Raw genomic sequence first — 21,696 nt, 5'->3', positions numbered from 1 at the left:
TCCCAAGTCGGCAGGACACACGAAGTGGAATAGAAAGTCTAGGAGTCCCGCCCCTGGGCTCTGCTCACATGAAGATTGTGCGGAGAAGTGAATGGCACTTAGAAGCCGTTAGGACTGGCCATTCTCATGCATCTTCTCCCAGTTCATGTGTCAGCCACTTGCTTCCCGGTTGAGGCCAGGTCCTGATAACCAAGCAGGCATGTCCTAGTAAACGAAGATGTCGGCGGGCACTGTCTGGCCCAGGCTCCTCGCTGTGCGCAGTGGGGCCTCTCTGGTGGAGAGCTGGCATCTCTGCAGTCGTGGCATCTACTAGGACTCTAGCATGTCCTTGGTGCTGGCACCTTCCTGCCTCTGGTCTCTTCCTGGCATTGGTACCTCCGTGTCTCTGGCACCTCCCTGGTATTAGCATCTCCCTAGCTCTGGTATCTCCCAGGTGTTAGCACCTTCCTGCCTCTGGCATTCTCTCTCTACTGGGTCTTCCCCCTGGTGCTTGGCTATGACCCTGTGAGAAGGACGGTGTTTTTACTCGTAAGCACAGCAGGAGAACCGTTGTGAGTGTGGACACAGACACCCAAACTGCCTCCTTAGAACCACCACTCTTTTAATCGCGGTGGCAACGAACTTAAGCACTGCTACAAGGACCAGAGGCTGTTGCCAGGCGTAGGTGGGCAATGTTGCTGCTACTGGGTATAGGGAACACAGCAAGGGGTAGAGGCGTCCTGCTTGTCTCTGCCCTCTGAACTGCCATTCAGTCCTCGTGGAGGATTATGGGAAATCACAATTCTATGAGCTTCTGGGCCACTCATACCAGGTATCTGTTCTCCAAACTAGAAGCTCCAGAATGAATCCCCCAGGACTCTTTGCCAGGCCTCTTGCCTTGAGCCTCTGGGTCACCTCTCCTCCTGTGACCAGTGGGTGTGTGTCCTTCTGACTCAGAAATGACATGGCCAGTTTTAGCTTCAGGGCTGGGGCACCCTGCATATCCCATCAAGATGGTACGGGCTAAGGAGGAACCTCCTTTGGAAGTGTTCTGTCGAAGTCTGGATTGAAGCCATAATGTGGAACTCTGAATAGACGGCTCTTCCCAAACTGGGCGGTAATCAGCCATGGAAAGAAATGCCTATGTGTATCAGTCTCTCCTGAGCTTCCAGGATATGGAAGGGACGGGTCTCGTGCCAGTAAAGAGACCATGGAGGCGGTCATCGGGGTAGGTTAAAGTGATGCTCAGTATTTTAAGGTCCATATGTTAATGCTTTGTAGAGGCCACCACAGCAAACCACCAGCAGGGCTCATACTCCAGAGATTGCTCCTCGTGGTCCAGAAGGCTGGGATCCAACACTAGGTGTCACGTTAGCCTCCCCTGCAAGGAGCTAGCCTCCATGGTGGATAGGCCGTCTTGTGGACATCCATGGTCATCCTGCTGTGAGCTGGTGTCCTTCAGAACTAGGCCCGACTTGCCCCATTCGTTTTTCTCTTCTCTAAAGACCCTTTCCCCATGATTCCAGGGTGAGGGCTTTCCCGTGCTTTCTTGTGGGCTGTGAGTCCACCGCGGCAATGAGGCCCATTGTGTATCTGACACAGTCAGACTCAAGTTATTCATTGTCTAACAGCCAAACCTCCCACATGTTTCTTAGGTGAACTGGGCCACCTTTCCCCCAGAGCTTGGGTCCGAGCCCACTCTCTCTCAGTGGGTATCTTGAGATGCTCACGAGAGAGGGCTCGAGCTGGACGCCCATAGCATTGGTGAAGCTGGCACCACCATCCTCCCATGATAGCTCGGCGAGGGACAGGAACCCTCTGTCTGGGGAGAGCTGTGGGTCTGCTTCCATTACGTGCAACTGTGTGTGTGCTTCTTCCCATGTCTGCACGCTCAGGGGCTGCACTTTCTGGAGGCCCCCTAAGGGGCTGTGACTCCCACTCGCTGGGTTTTGGGTAGGTGATCAAGCAAAACACAGGAGTCCACATATAAAGTCGGTGGGGGAAAGTGAGCAACCACAGGGAGAACGGGGTCATGGTAGGGCTTTTTAATAAAATCTCGGGCACCCCTCCTGACACCCCAGCCTACAGCAGACAAGGGGTGTCGAAGAGTGGGACTCTCTGGATTCAAACCGTAGCTGGCAGGTAGACAAGGTGAGGGAGCCTGGGGTACCAATGGCCATGACACAGTGAGTGGGTGTCCGTGGAGCCTGTGGTGTGCTGCCACTCCCAGTGGGCCCAGCTAGAAGGTCGGGAAGGATCAGCACCAAGCACAGTTTTTAGCTGAAAACCCCTGATTTATTGAGTTTCCTCCAGAAGCCAGTGTGCCTGTTATTTATGCTACTTTGATCTAAAAGCTGTTTGTTTACTCTTTATTGGGTTATAAATTCCTCATAAGCAGGCGTGATATTTTTACGGTGCCCAGTAAGAATCCTCTGGTGATCGCATGGAAGGCGCCAAAGGCTTTGCAACCGTGCCTGTCTTTGCTCGAACATAGGAGTTTCCTCTTCTGGGCTCTCTGCCTATCATCTGGATACAGCAGCTTGCAGATGTGCTTCTGTAGAACGTCTGTGGGGCCTACACTACCCTCCTGGGTTAGGGGGTGGCTTGCTGCTTCACGGAGCCCTGTAGGCTGGGTCCACCTCTGTGCAGAGCTAAAAGAAACAACCCTCATTTGCCTGACTCCTATGCAGGCCGGGGAAGGGTTGTCAGTGGCCTGGCTTTGGCTCCTGTGCAGCTCTGAAGCAAGGACCTGGTGCGGCCATTCAACCTTGGTGAGAGCTTGGGATCGGTGCATCTTTGGGATCCTCAGAGGTGTGGAAGCCCCTGGCCTCCAGCTCACAAGGGTCTTCCTTATCCCCAGTGGGATTTAACTGGAAGCAGAGAGATCAGCGGAGCAGCAGGTGGACTCCAGGTACCATAGTATTGAGTACAGAGAAACGAGCAGAGGCAGCACACTAGACAGGGACGCAAGAGAGGCTGTCCAAGTGCAGTGATACACGTAGTCAATCAGATTCCTCTGTGGCTGGGGAAACTGAGGCACAGGCTCAGCATCTGATCTGACGGCCGAGTGTGCTGGAACACGTCTCCAATGTTGGCCAAGGCCCTAAGGATCAGCACTTGAAGCCATTTGGAACCTCAGTCTGCAGCCTTCTGTTTCTACCCATGGTTCCCCTCTGGGTGAGCTCAGAAAGAGAAGTAGGATGATCAGGTGGTGGGGTGTGTGCACCAGGACAGACAGTGCTGAGGACACAGAATGAACTCAGGTGGCAGGGAACATCCTTGGGAGGTCATCTGACTTCGGGAGGAACCCCTGGAAAGGTGGGAAGCAGTGCCCCCTGGTATCTGAGTGAACATTTGAAGCAGAAAGGTGGTGTGCCTGGGGGAGACTAAGTTTCGAGTACTGAGTGGTGATGTGGCTGGCCAAGTTGAAGGCAGCATATATGTCTGCCCCAAAGGGCACAGCGAGAAGTGGGTGAGGGTACAGTTCTTGACTCCCAAAAGATCTGTGACCAATGGCAGCAGCTGTTCCCCAAACTTGAATGCACACATTAGGGCTGGGGTGTCTCAATTACTGTTATTAATTAATTAATTAATTAATTTAATGTATATGAGTACACTGTCGCTCTTTTCAGACACACCAGAAGAGGGCATCAGATCCCATTACAGATGGTTGTGAGCCACCATGTGGTTGCTGGGAATCGAACTCAGGACCTCTGACTGCTCGTAACTGCTGAGCCACCCCTCCAGCTGGTTTTGTGGTGGTTGTTTGTTCATTTGTTTGTTTGTTTGTTTTACAGATTGAATGGCAACAGAGCTCCATTTGGTCCCCCGGGGTTGCATTAGTGAGCCCTGCTGGTCACTGCTGAGAAGCCACCACTGTGTGCTGTTATCCAGGGAGCTGTGCTCCCAGCAGGGGTCTTTCCCTGTACCCTCAACCTCGGGGACTCTGCAGGTGCATCACCTGTGCCTCAGCTCAGCACCTGCCCTCATTTGATGTCTGCCATTCTCTCCCTACGAGAGCCCCAAGACAATCCTCCAGGCTCAGGATCATGATTTCCTCACCTCAAATGGCCTGCCGGGGTCCTTAGTGCTGACCACTGATGCTGCAGCCCTGCCCTTGCATGGTTTCCCCAGCTGCCCATGACTCAGGGCTTCTGGGACATGGGAGATTTGAGCGTGGCTGGACCGGTTCAGGGTTGATCCAGAACCTGTGTGCTTCTCCTTTGCCGTGTCTCAGATAGAAGACCCTGAGTAAATTGTTTTCCTTCCATGAGATTCAGTTTCCTCATTCGTTTAAGAGCTGTTCCTGGGCTATGGGTTCAAGAGAATGAAACAAAGTTAGCACAGAGTGTGGTGTTGTGGGTGCCCAGGAAAGGCAGACTCTTCTCCCCATTCCCTGCCGGCCTCACACGGTTCTCACGGTTTCCCATGGATCATGGAGTCCCCCGTTAAACACGGAGAGCTGTGCTGGTCTCATCTCTGGATCCCTTATTTCCACCAGACTCTTCAAGAGGAGGCAAGGTCTCCGGAGCCACAGTGGGAATCAGTGAGCATCGAGACAGAGGCAAAACGCAGCCCCTGCAGCAGCTGAAGTGGGGCTTGAACTGGGCGGGGCTTGATCTCAGTGCGGGACCCCCTCTGTATGCCTGGAGATTGGGCTCTGCATTTAACCTTCCGCAGGAGGTTAAGCCACGTTGGGCCCAGGAGGACTTTCCCTTCGGTTTTTACGCTTGAAGATTTTCAGGTAGAAAATAAGGATAAACCTAATACTGGGTCATGAAAAGCATTTACAGCCGGGGCGACCCATCTGTGTCTGTGATCTCCTGGACCCGAGCCGGGCGAGCGCACACTCATTACCCACGGGCTTGCATCGGCTGGGCTGGGCCCCGACCTGTCATCAGCTTTCAGGAAACTGGACCCAAAGAGTAAGTATCGGATGAGCTGCTAATGTTGGAAAAAACGCGAAGAACATGTTCAGGGTCTCTGTTTTATGGCTGCTCTTGAAGTCAGAATTGGCGATTGTAACCCAACGCCGGCCTCCGCAACGTGTTTTCAGTATTGTTGGGGTAATTGAAAGTCCAGGCCGGTCTAGCTATTAGGACTCTGAGCAGCTGCAGCCCTCACTGGCCCCTGGCAGGAGGAGCTCACAGAAATCCTGCCTGATCCCACAACTACCATGGCACTTGAAGTCAGGGCCTCTCATTGCCCCTTGCCACCACCACAGCTTTTGTGGACAGAGGAGGGGCTGGGTGCTACTATTGGGCCTTCTATTGGGACTTGGACTTGGGGTTCGCTCCCTTCTCAGATCAGGGCACCCAAGGTGTATGCCTTTCCAGGATTCTGATGCCCGGGCCACTTGCTTGCCTCCTGTGGGGGATGGGACTGTGCCCTTAAAAGTTCACATGTTGAATCCCTGGCCTCAAATATCTTAAAAGGAGACTTCATTTGGAAAAAAAATAAAAGTTTGTTGCAGGTGGTCAAATTAAGATGAAGTCATTACTGTGGGCCCTTGACCAACATGGCTGGTGTCCTCGTTCATATAAAGGGGAAAGTTAGGCACACAGGGATGTTGGCTACAAGGGTATTTGGCCAGCAGCCCTCTGGGAGCTGAGGCAGGCCTGGAGACGATGTTCCCTTGTAAGTCTAGGAAGGGGCAGCCCAACCTGCACCTCATCCTGCACCCCCAGCGTCCGGGTTGGGAGAAGAGAGTGCCTCCCATTCAGGCTGCTGGTGTATGGCCATAGCATACTCCCAGGTGGCCTCCATACTGGCTACTGGGGCCACACTTCAGGGCTACTGGAAAAGTCAGGTTTTCACCCGAGCAGACACCTTGGTTGTATTCAGGATCCTGGCGGGGGATGTCCTAGTTTAGAGTAATGGAGAGTGTCCAGGGTGTGTGTGTGTGTGTGTGTGTGTGTGTGTGTGTGTGTGTCTTGCTCTGTACCACACGGTAGCTTCACCATTCACAGCATCTCTTTGAGGCAGAGCAGGTATTCACACAAGAGTCAGCCATGCCTGGTGGAGGATAAGAAGCTTCCTTCTGCAGCTGTCTTTACAGAAAGACACAACAAGCCCTGGTCGTGTGGAATGAGCGTCTTTGCCCTCAGGACCCACCTATGCCTACCTCCAGCTATTCTGGCTTAAGGGCCAATGGTGTCACACAGTGAGGCCGCAACCTGACTGTGGGGTGGGTTCAGATGTGTGTCTGAAGAAACACGTCCTGTCTGCTGTCTCATTGGATAGGACCAGTGGCGGTGAGAGCAGTTCTGAGCAGGAGCAGCCAGCAGCCAGCTTCGTCCAGTTGGACCAACACAATAGGGAGGACATTCATGATGGAGGCAAAACCGTTCTCTCTCCGCAACCCGCTCACCAAGACACCTGTGGAGGAGGAGAAGCCAGAGGGAAAGGATGGGATAGAGATAGAGCATTCAAACCCAGCCCAGTCATACACAGTCCAGCCATGCACAACCATGCCCAGCCCAGCCATACCCAGCCATACCCAGTGTAGCCCAGCCATGCCCAGCCCTGCCATGCCTAGCCCAGCCCAGCCCAGCCATGCCCAATCTAGTCATGCCCAGCCATAACCAGGCCAGCTATGCCCAGCTCAGCCCAGCCATGCCCAGCCCTGCAATGTCTAGCCCAGCCCAGTCTAGCCATGCCCAGCCATGCCCAGCTCTAGACAACCATAGATGAGCCAAAAACCTCTCCCCCAAGGCTCCCTGGTACTCAGGGTCAAGGTGGAATTGATCTTGGAGGGTCATTTGCTTTGGAATGACATGGGGCAGGTAAGGATTGATGACCAAGAGACCTGGCAATGAGAGTTCCTAGGCCATCCCTTAAAGATCCAGAAGCCTCCATAGCATGAAAGGTTTGGGTTTTAACAAAGAAGAACCCATTAGCAGATGGAAAGGGATACCAAGAAGGCCCAGGTGGGCCTTGCTAGAGGATTCAATAGGAAACAGGCCAGAGGCCAGCCAGAGCTAGCCCGCCTAACCCCCTGGGCAACACCCAACTCATCAAGGTCAGCCCTGGAAGCTACTGCCTGAGTGCTGTGCTCTCTGTCCCTGCTTGGTCCTCAGTGGTCTGTGTCACCCTGGGGTTTAGGAGGGAGATGAGCAGGCCCTGACCAACCCACCCTGACTCTAAAATGGTTGAAAATGTCCAGCGTTGGCAAAGGTTAAGTGGAAATCGACTTGTCTCAGATGTGTGGTGTTATCTCTACCATTTCTTGGTCTCAGATGCCTGTCCCTAAGAATCTGTATGCACTTTCTAATTTGGTAGAAATGATGGGGCACAGGGGTATACCCAGCACCCCCAAATCTTAGCAAGATAGGAGTCATGACGCTAACTCATGATGTGGGAAGGAGAGGCTGGTTTTTACTGGTTCTGATCTGAGTTCTATGCTGTTCCTGCCTGGCTCTGGCATCTTCCTGCTACTGGTACTTCTCCAGTTGTGGTATCAACTAGGAGTCTGGCATGTTCTTGGTGCAGGCACCTCCTTGGTTCTGGTCTCTTTCTCACACTGGTACCTCTATGGCTTTGATATTTCCCTGGTGTTGGCACCTCCCTGGCTTTGGCACCTCCCTGGTGTTGGCACCTCTCTGGCTCTGGCTTCTCCCTGGCTCTGGTCTCTCCCTGGTGCTGGAAAGTCTCTGGTGCTTCGATTTAGCCCAGGAAATGTGCTGCACAGGAGGGATTGACCCAGATGTCATGTTTGCACAATTGCCCATTCTTTACACACCTGGGCTGGGGAATTCCAGAGAGGACCGAGAGGCCAGGAGGAAGCCGGGTCTTGCGGGGTGACATTTGGGTAGGAAAGGAGAGGTGGAGAGGAGAGAGAGGAGAGAAGGAAAGCCGCAGGCCCAGGTGACTTGCAACCCCTCCCACCTGGGCCTCTGAAGAAATCCCCTTTGCAGTCCAGTCCTCGGGGCCGGGTTCTCTAGTGAATCAGGCCTTTATGACTAGTGCAGCCCCGACCCGGGAGATTCATGGCTCTGCATCCTGGGCTCTGGACTATGAATAGCGGCCCTCAGCCATTTTCTTCTCAATCAATCTATCACTGTCACCATCTTTCAACACCTGTACTGCTAGCCTTTCTGGGACATGGGTCTGCCCAGAAATATTCCTACAATGAGAGGTGTACCCAGGAGACAGAGGACTCTGGGTAATGTCCCTCCTTCTGGGCAAGTGATCCCACACTTTGGAGGCAAGCTGTGGCCTTGGGTTCTCTGTCCCTAGGGTAGGGCACAGAACTCAGGCAGATTCCTGGGCATTGAGGCAAAGACTCCCCTTCTCCAAGCTATGAGGAATTCCAGGAGAGTGATGTGAGTATTCTCTAGGTCTCCCACACTCACATTTATTGTGGGTTTGCAAGGGCCATTGTGGGTTTGGGTAGTTTTTCCTGTTTGGGCTTTACACAGGGCAGACCGTCCCACCCATCACTGGTAGGTGGGTGATCAGGGACAGCCCTTGTTTGTTCCAGGATAAGATCTTTGAGATTTTCCTCTGGGGAAACTTGAGTGTAGTCTTTAGAACCCGTGAAAGGGACCGTGAGCTCAGGAAGGCTGCTGCCTTCCCCATGCTCAGTGGGGCTTATGGGCCTCATCAGCACAGAAATGATGGTGGGAAATGACCCCAATTCTCTGAATTTTCATTTGGTCATCTCTATCTGTCGCCTGATCCTTCAGTGCCTTTGGGTGCTCTGAACAAGCAGGGTGGCACATGTGAAACCTGTGCACATATATACAAAGGTGGTTGTGTACACAGATTACATATTCCCAGAGAAGCATGCTAGTGCTGCCATACACATGCACCTAAGGATACCCACACACATACGTACATACACACATATACACATATATACATATACAGACATACTCACCACACACACACACCACACATACATACACACACATACACACACACACACTCACATACATACACACACACGCATACACACACATACACACAGACACACCAAACACAAACACACACACATATACACACACATACACACCATACACACACACCAAACACAAACACACACACATATACACACACATACACACCATACACACACACCAAACACAAACACACACACACACTTACTCACCACACACACACACCCCACACATACATACATACACATATATACACACACACTCACATACATTCACACACACGCATACACACACACATACACAGACACATCATACACACACACCAAACACAAACACACACACATACACACCACACACACACCACACACACCAGACACCACACATACACTATACACCATACACATACATACACATACACACATACGCACATACACACACATATACACATACCACACACCACAGACATACACATATACACACACAGAGACACACTTACACACACATACACACCACATACCACACACACATACATACACACACACCACACACATACACATATCTCATACACACATGCACACACCAAACACACACACCAAACACACAGACACATACACACACACACCTCACACACACATACATACACATATACACACACCTCACACATACGAACACACACATCACAAACACACACACCAAAAACACATGCACCACACATATCACACACATACACACATACATAGACACATGTACACACATGCCCACACACGCACCTATGGTGCTCTCACACACACTATACACACACACACACACACACACACACATGCATGCACCCCTCCACCACCCCACAATACAACTGGAAGGCAGGTCATCACAACATTTGGGCTCCAGAAAGGGTAAGAGACTGACTGGCCAGTCCTTCTGGGTGTGACCACTGGGCAAAGCCAAGATGTCACACTGCATCCATTTCTCCGGAGTCTGATGCCATCCTGGGTTGTGAATGGCACAATGCCTTGTGTTTATCTTTACACTTTCAACTTACATGCTTCAGGGCTGGGGAGGCGGCGTAGTGGAGGAGGTCTTTCGTAGTGTGAACGAGGCTCTGAGTTCCGTCTGTAAAAAACCAAATGAATGCCAGGTTGCATCTGTGTAGCTCACATCACTTGAAGGATTCCCTACTGGACAAATTTCTACCCTCTTGCCTTCTACCTTGTCCTTCTGGCCTCCTCACCTCTCTGCATTGACAATGTTGCTTTTCAGGACTGGGTTTTCCTGACCACCTTTACAGCTGAGACACAGGGAGAAACATGGTTTCAGTTCCCTCCAGCCCTCTGTGTGTTCCTGCTTACCTTCTGTTTTTCTTTTCCAAGTAGATGGCTGTCAGTAATTGATCTTTAGCCATCCAAAAGGGCAGAGCATTTCTCTAAGAATGGGAAGTGCACCAAGGCTCTGCTACGGCCACGAAGGAGCTGGTCCTCTTGGAGCCCTGGCCTTTCATCTTTCCTCTCAGTAGAATACTGGCTGCTTAACAGTTTATCTCCTAATCAGGGCACAAGAGGCAGTGAAGGGAACGCTGGAAGATCAGCATGGATCAGTCTGGGGACACACACACACACACACACACACACTACACCATACACATAGACACACTTACATACACAACATGTACACACACACACACACACACACCACCATACACATAGACACACATACACAACATGTACACACACACACACACCACACCATACACACACACACCACACATAGACACAGTTACATACACAACATGTACACACACGCACACACACCACCATACACATAGACACACATACACAACATGTACACACACACACACCACACCATACACACACACACCACACATAGACACAGTTACATACACAACATGTACACACACGCACACACACCACCATACACATAGACACACATACACAACATGTACACACACACACACCACACCATACACACACACACCACACATAGACACAGTTACATACACAACATGTACACACACACGCACACACACACACACACACACACACACACACACTCCACTGTGTGTCACTCTTCTCTGAGAAATTAATTAATGAATGCCCTTCATCCTTGGGACCTGCCTCTCGGTTTTGGCTGACTGGAGCACACTCTCCAGTAGCTTTTCCGAGAAAGGGTTCTAATCTTTGAGATTTTCCGTGTTATGGCAATACGTCTGAAGTCAGGAGATAGTTGCCTTCAGAGTTCTGAGAGTTGGTTTTGAGCTTCTACTTGCTCTGAGGTTAGAAAGTGTTTCTATTCCCTGTCCTCTGCCTTTTCCCTTGCTCTGGCAGCTCTGGGTGGGAGGGGGGACCTCTCTCCCCAACTCTTACACCTCAGCTACAACCTCACCGTGGTACAGCTGGGTTCTGCTTCGCTTCTCTGGGTTTAGCACCTTTGCACTTCTGCTGGGTTTGCTTTTATCTCCCTGGCAAGAAGCCAGACTCCTGAATCTATCTTATAATGTCACCCATTTCCTTCTTGACAAGAAGACCGAGTGGCACATCTGGAGAATGGTGGGCTCTTGGGCTTCCTGGGTAGTGCAGCCCTTGGGGGCTTGCTCAGACTCTCCCGAGTCTTCCCGTTTCTATCATGGCCTTAGTAGGCACATCTTCCCTCAGTGGTGCTGGGAACTACGTGGAGTTAATTCAAGATGAGGGTAAAGGTGAAGCTCGTGAGTGGGAACTAAGTAGGCTTTGTCCCTATGTGTCTAGCAGGGTCCACACTCAACATGCACCTGCCCCTGCAGCGGCTGTCCAGCCTGCCTCCACTTTTCCTGTTCTGAGGCCAACTTCCATGCTGGGGTCATGCCCCATCTGGGCTCTGAGGACGGGTTGTATGCCCATGTTACAATGCATGGAGGTCTAGGTGTGCCAGACTCCCCTTTCATGGCCAAGGGACCCAGATACTCTCTCACCTCTGCTGCACGAGGAAGGAATCTGTGGACCTCATTCACAGATGGGGACCCCAAGCCCTGGCAGCCCCTCTAGGTAGCCCTCTTCCCAATGGCACATTCTTTAATCAGTCCCAAACCAACCACAAAGTCTCACTGGAGATTAATCTGTCTCGGGTCCGGCCAATCGCTGAGCCCCTCTGGACTCAGGCCGCCGTGGTCCTTGCACTCCGAGGTCTCTCCACCCTGGCAGGGTGCCAGCCTCACAAGGCCCTGATTTATTGTCTTCGAAACAACCTGCAGATGTGGATTGTCTGCTGGCTGTTGCCAATTAAAGTGCTCCCGGGCACTGGCCCTCATGGCCTGCACTGGCCGCTCTCCCTGCTCGGAGGGCTTGCCACATGCAGGTTTGGTATTGGATGTACTCCAGGCAATGGGTTGGCTCTGGGTCACCCCAGGGTGGGTCAGCTCTGGGGTTCAGTCCCCAAAGAGAAGGGTTTTGCTTTCCGCATCTGGCCTTTGGTTACCAGTGGCGATGGGTGGGCCTGGAATCCTCTTCCATCAGCACCAGGACCTACTTATTCTGATTTGGTGGCTCAATCCCAGTCTCTGGAAAGGTGGTGTAACCGGCACGGGGTGTGAATAAATCATCAGCATGAAGCTAAAGTGAGAACATAGCACGCACTGGGGCCAGTGAAGGCTGGGTGCTCACCCAGCCCTTGTCCTCTGCAGATGGGACAAGGCAGGAAAAGCCACTAGTTACATGGGCATTCACTCTGAAGTCCACGAATTCTGGATGTGTCCGAACTTTTGTTGGCAAAATGGGAGCAACCCATCAAAAAGCAAGCAAGTGCCTTGTTTAAAAGCAGACACGCATTTCAGGCTAACATGCACGTCAGAAGCCCCAACCCTCCCCAGACCTGTGTCTTTGGTGGAAGATAACCATGCAGAATCAGGACGTGCGTGGAAAGGATGCTCCGGGTCAGGTGGAATCTACCTCGAAGCATGCCTATGCCAGTGTATTCCCTTTTTCAGATGGAGGCTCCTTCTTGCTCACTGCGCTGTGCCCACTGCAAGGACTCAGGACGGATCACCCTGCTTAGCAGCTCTGCAGGGTGCAGCAGGAATTCTGCTTGAAGGCAGGAAATAGGCATCTACCTTTGTCCCTCTGCAGCTCCCTCCAATGCTCCGTGGACCTGGAGAGATGACTCAGGCTGCTGTGTGCTTCCCTCTGTCCAGGCCCAGGCCAGCTCTCACCCTGGACAGAGCCTGGCTCCAGGGTCAGATCTGAACAGTCAGTATAGGACCCAGGGTGCCTGGTGGCCCAGAGTGTCCAGGTACTCACTGAGTGGGGCTGAGATCAGGATGGTGACCTGAACAGGTCATATTAGTCTCTGTAGCTTCTACACACAGGAAGTGGAAACATGGGTCTGTTTATGTGTGTGAGCATGGGTGTGCAGAAGTGCATGTGAATGTGTGTGTGAGGACACATATGTGAGTGTGTATGTGTGTGAAGGTGTGTGAGTATGTGTGTGGACCAAGTATGTGCATGCTTGTGAGAGAACATGCATGTGTGTGAATATGTATGTGTGAGTGTGTATGTGTATGTGTATGGGAGAATATTTATGAATGTGTGTTTGGGAGTGTATATGAATGCATTATGTCTGTGTATTAGGGAATGTATGTGTGCACTCAGGGGTGGGTGTGTGTGTGTGAGAGAGAGAGAGTTAAATGAATATACATGAAAGTGTGTGTATGTGTGAGTGTATGTGTGTATGTGAAGGTATATATGTGATATGTGTGTGAGAGTGTGTGTATGTATGTGTTGTGTGAGTGTATGTGTAGGGCATTTGTGTTTGTGAGTGTATATATGAGTGTGTGTATGTGAGTTTGTGTATGTGAGTGTGTTTGTGAGTATGTGCTTGTGTATATGTGGGTGTATGTGAGTATACATGTGTATATGTGAGGAGGTGTGTATGTGAGTATACCTGTGTCTATGTGAAGTTGTGTGTGTGTTTATGTGAGTGTGTGCTTGTGTTTATGTGGGTGTATGTGAATATGCATGTGTCTGTTGAGTGTGAGTGTGTCTGTATGTGTATGTGAGTGTGTGCTTGTGTATATATGAGTGTATGTGTGAATGTACAGGCTAGGCTGTGTGTGTATGTGAGTGTGAGTGTGTGTGTGTGCACCAATTTTCAGTTCTCTGCTTTTCTGGCATATACACAGCAGAAATTCATGGTCCACATTTCTAGAGCCTGGTTTCAAGCATAGGCACAACATCCCAGCAAGGGCCATCTACTCACTGCACTCGCCCTTGTGTGACAGTGCCTCTGGGTTCTGAGTGTAAATTAGTGCATCATTACACTCTCTGAGTGCAACTTCTGGGGTGCGTGCATGTGTGTGTGTGTGTGTGTGTGTGTGCATACGCACATGTAAATATCTGCATGTTTGTATCTTGACATGCATGTTGGGGCATATGTTTAGACACATATGTGTGAATGCATGTGTCAATGCGTTGGTATGTGAACATCATGTATGTGTTACCCAACAGATGGTGTTACTGTGTGTTTAGTATGCATGTGTGTTAGTGTGGGCCCACATCACCAAGAGCAAGGTATCACTGTGAGGGTACCAGTCACTGTGTATCTGCACGCATGGTATCACTGTATATGTGCATACACTGTATATGTGCATACACATATATGTTGGAATACATGGCACAGGGCTTCTCCCATGAGGACCCTCTCCATGGAGACTGCCCCTGGAAACTCACACATGTGCTTTGGCCGGTACAGAGATGCCTTGGTTTATGTCAAAGAAACTTCAGTAGGAGTCCTCCCCAGCAGATACCCGAAATCTGATAACCATCTCCACCGAAAACTTAACAGCCATGTTAAAGACTCTTAAAATTTCCCCTAGCGATTCGACAAGTATTTTTGTTATGAAAATGTGGCTATGGACACCTATAAAGGTTTGAAGGAGTCTGGCCTTGCAGCCGTGCTGTTAGCATCTACAGGCAATGAGTCAAAGGTGGCCTGGGGTACGGTAGGACCTGAGGAATGCAAGCCTCAGATTGGGAATGGTTCAGCCCGATGGCTACCTTCCCACGGATCCTCTTCCACAGAAGAGGGTACCCTGAGGTTCTGGGTCAGTGACCAGCACCAGGGAGAGCAAGGTCCTGGGGAGAGCTAGTCACTCTCAGCACATTGTCCTCGATGCAGGAAGAAGTTTGTACCGAGCAGGCACTTCTGTCTGCAGGGGTGTGGCAGGTGGGGGCAAGCACCCATCTTGCCGAGTGTCATGACCTCCTCTAGGTGAGGGGCCTCACGCAAGCTGGCCAGGGGCTACTTCAGATCTATTCACTAGAGCAGTGCAGGGTCCCACACCCTCAGTCTTGCTGCTACTGGGTCCTTGTGCTCTGGCTGTGCACTTTCAGATCAACAAACTATGCGCTCCTCAGTCCTTGCAGTTCCCTGCCCCAGGGAGATCTTGACTGAGACAAGGGAGGGACAGGAGTAGAGAGAGGGTCAGAGGCAAGTGGTGACTGGCCACGAGCAGCTGAGACCAGAAGTGGTGTGGCATGGGTAGCCGAGACCGGAAGTGGAGATTGGCATGGGTAGCCAAGACCGGAAGTGGTGACTGGCATGGGTAGCCAAGACCAGACTTTTGTGGGAAATCACAAAAGGGGGTAAGGACAGATGAAACTCAGCAGCTGCCAGTTTTCAGCTGCAAATTTGTGAGTCTGTGAGTCTGCAAGTCTGTGATCCTCCCTGGCCCACACTGTGCCTTCGGCGGGCAGCGCACCACAGGAAAGTACTTCAGTTACCCGCCGTTGCTCTCTGACCATAAAGTGACCCACAGGCTGAGCTGCTAGACTATTAAACAAATGAATCCATTAAAAATGCACTTGCACATACAAGCAATGCGGCCCCCAAATAGCAAAGTCACATTAAATAAGAACAAAACCACACCCCTACCACCCCAAATAGTTGAATCAGAGCCTGTCAGTTTCTCAGCACCCTGTTGTAGCGTGCTCTATCATATTTAAGAACTGAGCTGGTCTGTTTGAGTTTTCCTGAGATTCCCTGCACTGTGCAAGTAAGGGGGCGTCCTCTCTGGCTTTGGGCACATACAGAGGTGGTGTTTCCTCTGCTGCTATGCTCAGGACGCTGCTGGAGTCAGCACGGCTCGGCTCCTTAGCACAGGGACTTAAACTGAAGTTGGGATAGGACACAGACCTCTCCCTTATCCTGGCGCTCCACGGGCGAACGGGCTATGGATGCTGGAAGGCCAAGCCCACTGCCCTCTGGACCAGGGTTTTCTTGTTGAGCGTTGCCACGCCCAGCATCTGTGGGCTGAGATGTGCCGCTGCGGTGCCGCCTGCCGCAGTTTCTGTCACCGACGGAGCCTTGGGCATCACGATTTAATGGATTAGTTAAAGTGATATGAAAAAAAACGGGCTCCTGATTTACGACCTGCAATTTTTTGCTGACTGCGGCATGTTTTTTTTCCAAGGCCTAGCTTTAAAATCACGGGTACATAAGGCGAGGTTGTTCCTCCAGCTGCCCTCGGGGCTCATCCGTGGCCCCTTTGCCCAGGGCCCCTCCAGACCTTTAAACAGGAAGTTTAATTTTATAGAATTAAAAAAGAGAAAACGGTACTTAATTATCGGGCTGTGAAACAGCGTTGCCCTTTCTTAATTTTAGTAGCTAATAAAATGCCGAGCCTGGAGTTAACTACTTCTGGTCCAAACGCCTAACAGTTTGGGCTATTTGAATAGAATATTTTATGAACTGTTAGATATTGCACTATGGTTTTTAAACTCCTCTATGACATATTTCTCTCAAGATTTATTAGGATTTTTTATTTAAAACAATATATTAAACGGGGAAGAAAAAGTAATCTTTGGTAAAATTCAAATATTAGCAAAACATAGCCGTGGTTCTAAAACCTCGCTCATTTGAAGTTCTTCTCTCTCCGCCCTCACCCCTCCCCACCTACCTTCACCATAAAAAAAAAAAAAAAAAAAAGGCAGGCCCAGGGAGCAACGGCCCACAGCTGCATCATTCATTAATTCAACATGTCTTCCAAGCCGACTCCAATCAGGGACCAATCTCAAGGCCAGTTGCCACTTAAGTGATTTTATGGGAACAGAGCAATGAGCTATGATGTCTGAGGACCCCTGGGCGCCTTCCCGCTTGCCAGGCGGTTCTGAGGATGGGCACAGAAGCCCTTGCCTGGACTCCGCCAGAGATCAGGGAGCCCTGACCCTCTCCACGTCCCATTGCTCAATGTCTGGCCCTCAGTTCACGAGAGAGGACTGACCGCTCATTCCTCTGCTTTCCTGATGGCTGCAGAGGACTTGCTATGTGCCAGCACGGTCGTTTCTATCTTGGTGGAATCCATCCTTAGACACAGCAGAGGGAGAGGTGTGAGGCCCAGGTTGCCCCGCCTGGGAGGTAGAAAGGAAGGAGGAGGAGGAGGAGGAGGTGCCAAGGCTGCTCCTCACAGGAAGCACTCAGGTAGTATAAGCTAACTGAGAGAGTGAAGACGGTCCTCAGAAGGAACGGGGCTCCCATGGTGGATTCCATTGCTGGGTAAGATCATGAGGTTATGCTGGTTCTGGGGAGGACAAAAATGGGGAGAGGCTTGGAACACAGCCTGGTTCTGGGAAGGCCTCGTGGGGTAGAAGCCATGGAAGAAACACAGCCGGGGACCCCAGGGATAAGTATGGCGCCCAGGGCCTCCTGCCTCTGCCTTTGCCCACCTAACAGTTCTCCCTTAGTGACAGACAGCCTTACTCAAGGCTGGAGATGGCACGAGGGCGCTGGTCAGGCCTGACCTCATAGCATGGGTACCAGACACGCAAAGTGCATGCTTACAGCTTATGGTTACACACGGTAAAGTCAGGACTCCTCTGGAGTCTCCACCGACCATGAGGCATTCCTACCGAGATCTTAAGGCTGAGACTGTCCAGCCATGGTGGCAGGCATGACCAAGGAGAGGGATAAGGGCAGGTGCCCGAGGGGAGGGTGACAAGGGTTGATCGGGACACTGTGCTTAGGGTCAGTCACAACCCAGGGACAGACAAGTGCTCTGGGAGATTTCGTGAATGTCTTCCTGCTCATTCCTGTTTGCATGCAGGGCCTTGGGAAGCATCTGCCGTTCTCCACGGTCACTTTCCAACCACGGGCAAGTCAGGAGGAAGTCATCCTCGTTAATTACAGCCCTCGCTGCTTCCGGAAAGCCTCCTCACCAGCTGCGTGCCTACCCGTCAGCCGTGTGTAGCTAGCTAATTTGTGGGCATTTGAGGCTCTGAGCAAACATCGGCAATGGGAGCCTAGCATCGGGCCCCTAAGCATCCACACGCAGGTTTTTATTGCTCCTCAACCCTCACACACTGGTCAGCCTGCAGGCTCAATACACACAGTCCCCAGCCTGCAGGGTTGATACGCGGCAACAAGGCCATCTTTCTACAGAGCAGGAGGCAACAATAGCCTGGAACTGGCACTGTGCTACCTCTTACCTGGAAGGTGCCAGTGGGTACATAGTGTGGGCCACACCCGTGAAGGGGCCTGGGCTTCAGGGGTGGTCATGGCTACTCTGCTTGGGTGCTCATATGCTGGGAGCCAAAAGGAAAGAGGGCTGTACTGTTTCATCACCCTCTGGACCTGTTCTTCCCCTCCCCCTTCTTCCGATGCCCTTCTTCCCTCCCACTTCTTCCCCTTCCCCTTCTTTCCCTCCTCCTTCCCCTCTCCCTTCTTCCCCTCCCTCTCTGGTCTTGTTGTTTTGTTTGTTTGCTTGCTTGCTTTTGTAAACTCTATTCACCATCCTCCTGCCTCAGCTCCCAAAGTGACAGGGTTACAGTTGAACCCCGCCACCATGCTGCCCTCCAGTCACACTTATTTCGGAGCCATCAAACTGGGAATATACTCTCCCCAAGAAGGAAGCCATGGCGCCAAGCATGGCGAAGCTCTCGCCGCCAGAAAGGGGGTTGGGCTGGTTGTAGGGTCAGAGTGAGTCTCTGCCACTGGGTCGGCCATTTTCCTCAATATTCAGGTATACTCAGAGTCTCAGGCGGGGCCTCATTCAGAAAGAGAAAAGTATAGGCTTATAGAAGAAATTAAGATGAGGCCGTACTGGATTGAGGTGGGCTCCAACCCTCAGAACAGGTGTCCCATGAGTGTGGGGAGGAAGCATGGGGACGCTGTCAAGGAGGAGCTTGGTAACAATGGAGGCAGAGGGGACAGCACAACGGTAAGCCAAGGGCTATTGGCAACTGGGAGAGGCTGGAGGAGGCAGGAAGGGTCTTGCACAAAGCATCCCACAGCTCAGAAGCATCTCATCTGGTGGTCGGAGTCTTTCTTAGCAGCAGATGATGGGGCTTCACACGCTTTAGTGACCTTTGACATCCACAGTCTCGTAGCTGTGGGACATCGCAAAAGAGGGGTGGACTATCTCTCCAGAACCCCAACACAATCCACCTCTCCAGGTTGTGCTGGGTGGCGGGATGCCATCAATGTACAGATATGGCTGTCAGCTCAGCCCGATCCAGCCTCTGCTTGAGCAGAGCCGAAAGCCGCCCTGCTGTCTGCTGTGGAGCCCCTCCTGTGGGTTTTCAGTAGTTCAACCCACGCAGCCATAAAGAGAGCAGTGTGGAGTTTGCTGCCCCACAATGGGCCCAGATGGTGGTTGTTGTCGCTTCAGAGGCAAGACTGTTAGTGAGGAAGCCTCCTCGCTGTGGCCATTCTCAGTCCTGAAGTGTCCCGTGAGCTGCATGAAGTTACCCTGGTGCCAGGCAATGCCAGAGACACAGAATCCAAGGGGCGGGAGCTTTACCTGGCTCTCTGGGGTTGCCTGGAGGAGAATGAAAACTTTCCTCGAGGAAGAAACAGAAGGTAGGGACACAGCAAAGCTCTCCTGGGGGAGGGAGCCCTTAGCAGCCAGTGTAAAGCAGCCCCCACACATCTGGCCGTCTTCGAGGGCTCCCCTTACATTCTAAAGTGCCCAGCATGCCCAGGGGATTCTCCCAAATCTCATAAATGCCCTGCTTTGTTTGGGGCAGTGCCTGGGTTGGTTTTGATTTCCTTCGGGCCTGCCCTCCCGTCTTCATGTGGAAGTAAGTGGAGCCGTCTAGGGTCTATTTTGAGTAACCCCTGAGCTCAAAAATACTTCTGGGATGATAAAAGCCTCTCGGATAGGCATTTAACGCTGTCTTCAAAGGCGAAATCGGGATGGAAATAGGACCCGCCACCTTGCAGGATGGAGAGAAGGGCAGGCCTTGGGGAAGTCGCAGGCCCTTAGCGAGACTTGAGGGAGATGGAGCTGAGCAACTGTGGGGCCGGAATTCCAACTCGGGCCCAACGCGTCATCTGAGATTAGAAATTCTGCCGAGGAATAGTGGCAGCCGTGGAAAAAGCGTACTCGGCTGGTCCCAACTCACTCCCCTAGGCCGTTGGCTTCCCCCTCCTCCCAGATCAGCTCTGTCGGGACGGAGGGTGGTGGGCTGGACAGGAGCTGGGCTCTTGCCAGTGAGAGGGTGATGGCTGGGAGGAGCAAGAAGCAGTGAACAGGGAGGGGTCTAAGTGGGGCTATTTATAACCCGGAGCTGCATGCAGACAAGACTGGGAGAAGCCCCCACCACGGCTCTCTCTCCTGCCCCTTCCCAGCCCTTGCCACTCCCTCGGAAGCATCCGGAATGCACTCTGTGGTCAAACATGTCAGGGAGCCTGAGAAGCGGGGGTGGGGGGGGCCATTTCGGCACAGATGGCAGCAGCCCTGTCGGACCCATATGGAGGTCATTACTGGCCTTGGGAGACTGGGTTGGGGGCTCCAATGTCCAAGGTGACAGCCTGAACCACTGAGGATGTGGGGGAGGGTTGAACAGGAAACGGCTAGGCTGGTCAGGAGTCCCATGAAACACAGTTTATGGATAGGCCAAGACTGGCAGAAACCAGACCCAAAGAGCAGAGGTCTCCATCCTGGGTACCTGGCCATTGAGGTTGGGTGTCCCCTTAGCAGAGGGGACAGGAAAACCCAGTGCCCTGGATGTGGGGGAACCAGTCCTATGCAAGTACCTGGCATGTGTGCAGTCCTTACCTCTGCCCTCTGCTTCCCTGGTTCGCTCTTCCAGCACCTCTCAGTGTCTCCTACTTCCTCTCCTCAACCACTGGCCTCTGTTTGGCATTTGCTTCTGTACACTTGCCAGGTCCCTCTCTCCGCCTTTTGTACAGCGTGCCTGACCTCTGCGCTCCCTCCCCCACAGCTGTGACACTCAGAAATTTGGTTTAAAGGGGTCTCTTGGTGCCCGAGAAACCTGCTGTGGCAGGCCAGGGTATGATCCGCTGGACAGTCTCTATTCTTCACCGCAGGAGTCCGTGTAAGTCCAAGCTCACAGCCAGGGTCCATTCAGCTGCACTAACCCTGGCTCCACTGTCCTTCCCCAGCAAGGCTGGTACTGTGGTGGAGTCAGCAAGGTCACCTTCCTCTATCATCTGGCCTCCTCTCTGCGAGTCAAAGCCCTGCACTACACAGCCTTTGTGTTTGCCTCAGAGAACTGTAGCTGAGCGGTATGTGTTAAGGACAGACAGACAGTAAAGACCAACACTCTACTGAGGACAGCTGGGGGAAGCTGGCGAAGGCAACTTGAGGAGAAATCATGGAGAAGTGAGATGATAGAGCAACAGCCCTCAGGAGAAGATGTCATCTCAGGGAACGGATAAAGTGGAAAGTTGTTTGGATGGTGTTTTACGAAGGCCGACAGGTGAAGGAACGTTTCACACAGGTGAAAGGCTAAGGCACACTCTCGAAGGAACCTTTCACTGGAGCAGACACAGGAGAGAGGATGTTCTGCTAAACCAAGCGTGTGAAAGAACACAT

The 21,696-nt window shown here is 51.9% G+C and overlaps 1 long non-coding RNA gene across 2 annotated transcripts; it reads right to left on the bottom strand.

The window, feature by feature from the left end:
• Positions 1-5,958: 5,958 nt before the first annotated feature.
• LOC102555491 (uncharacterized) lies at positions 5,959-21,004 on the bottom strand. 2 transcript variants are annotated; one of them, XR_005505148.2, is made up of 3 exons: positions 20,917-20,996; positions 9,919-9,989; positions 5,959-6,357 (listed from the first exon to the last, which is right to left on the bottom strand). It is a non-coding gene; the product is annotated as an uncharacterized LOC102555491 (long non-coding RNA). The 2 variants fall into 2 exon arrangements; XR_592814.3 differs by lacking the exons at positions 5,959-6,357; positions 9,919-9,989 and adding an exon at positions 16,943-17,439 and having other exon boundaries at positions 20,917-21,004.
• Between the last annotated feature and the right edge of the window lie 692 nt (positions 21,005-21,696).

Source organism: Rattus norvegicus, chromosome 5 (assembly GCF_036323735.1).
Source record: "Rattus norvegicus strain BN/NHsdMcwi chromosome 5, GRCr8, whole genome shotgun sequence".
Classification (NCBI taxonomy): Eukaryota; Metazoa; Chordata; class Mammalia; order Rodentia; family Muridae; genus Rattus; species Rattus norvegicus.
Note: the sequence above shows the minus strand (reverse complement) of the source record. Positions and strands in the feature narration are given on the sequence as shown.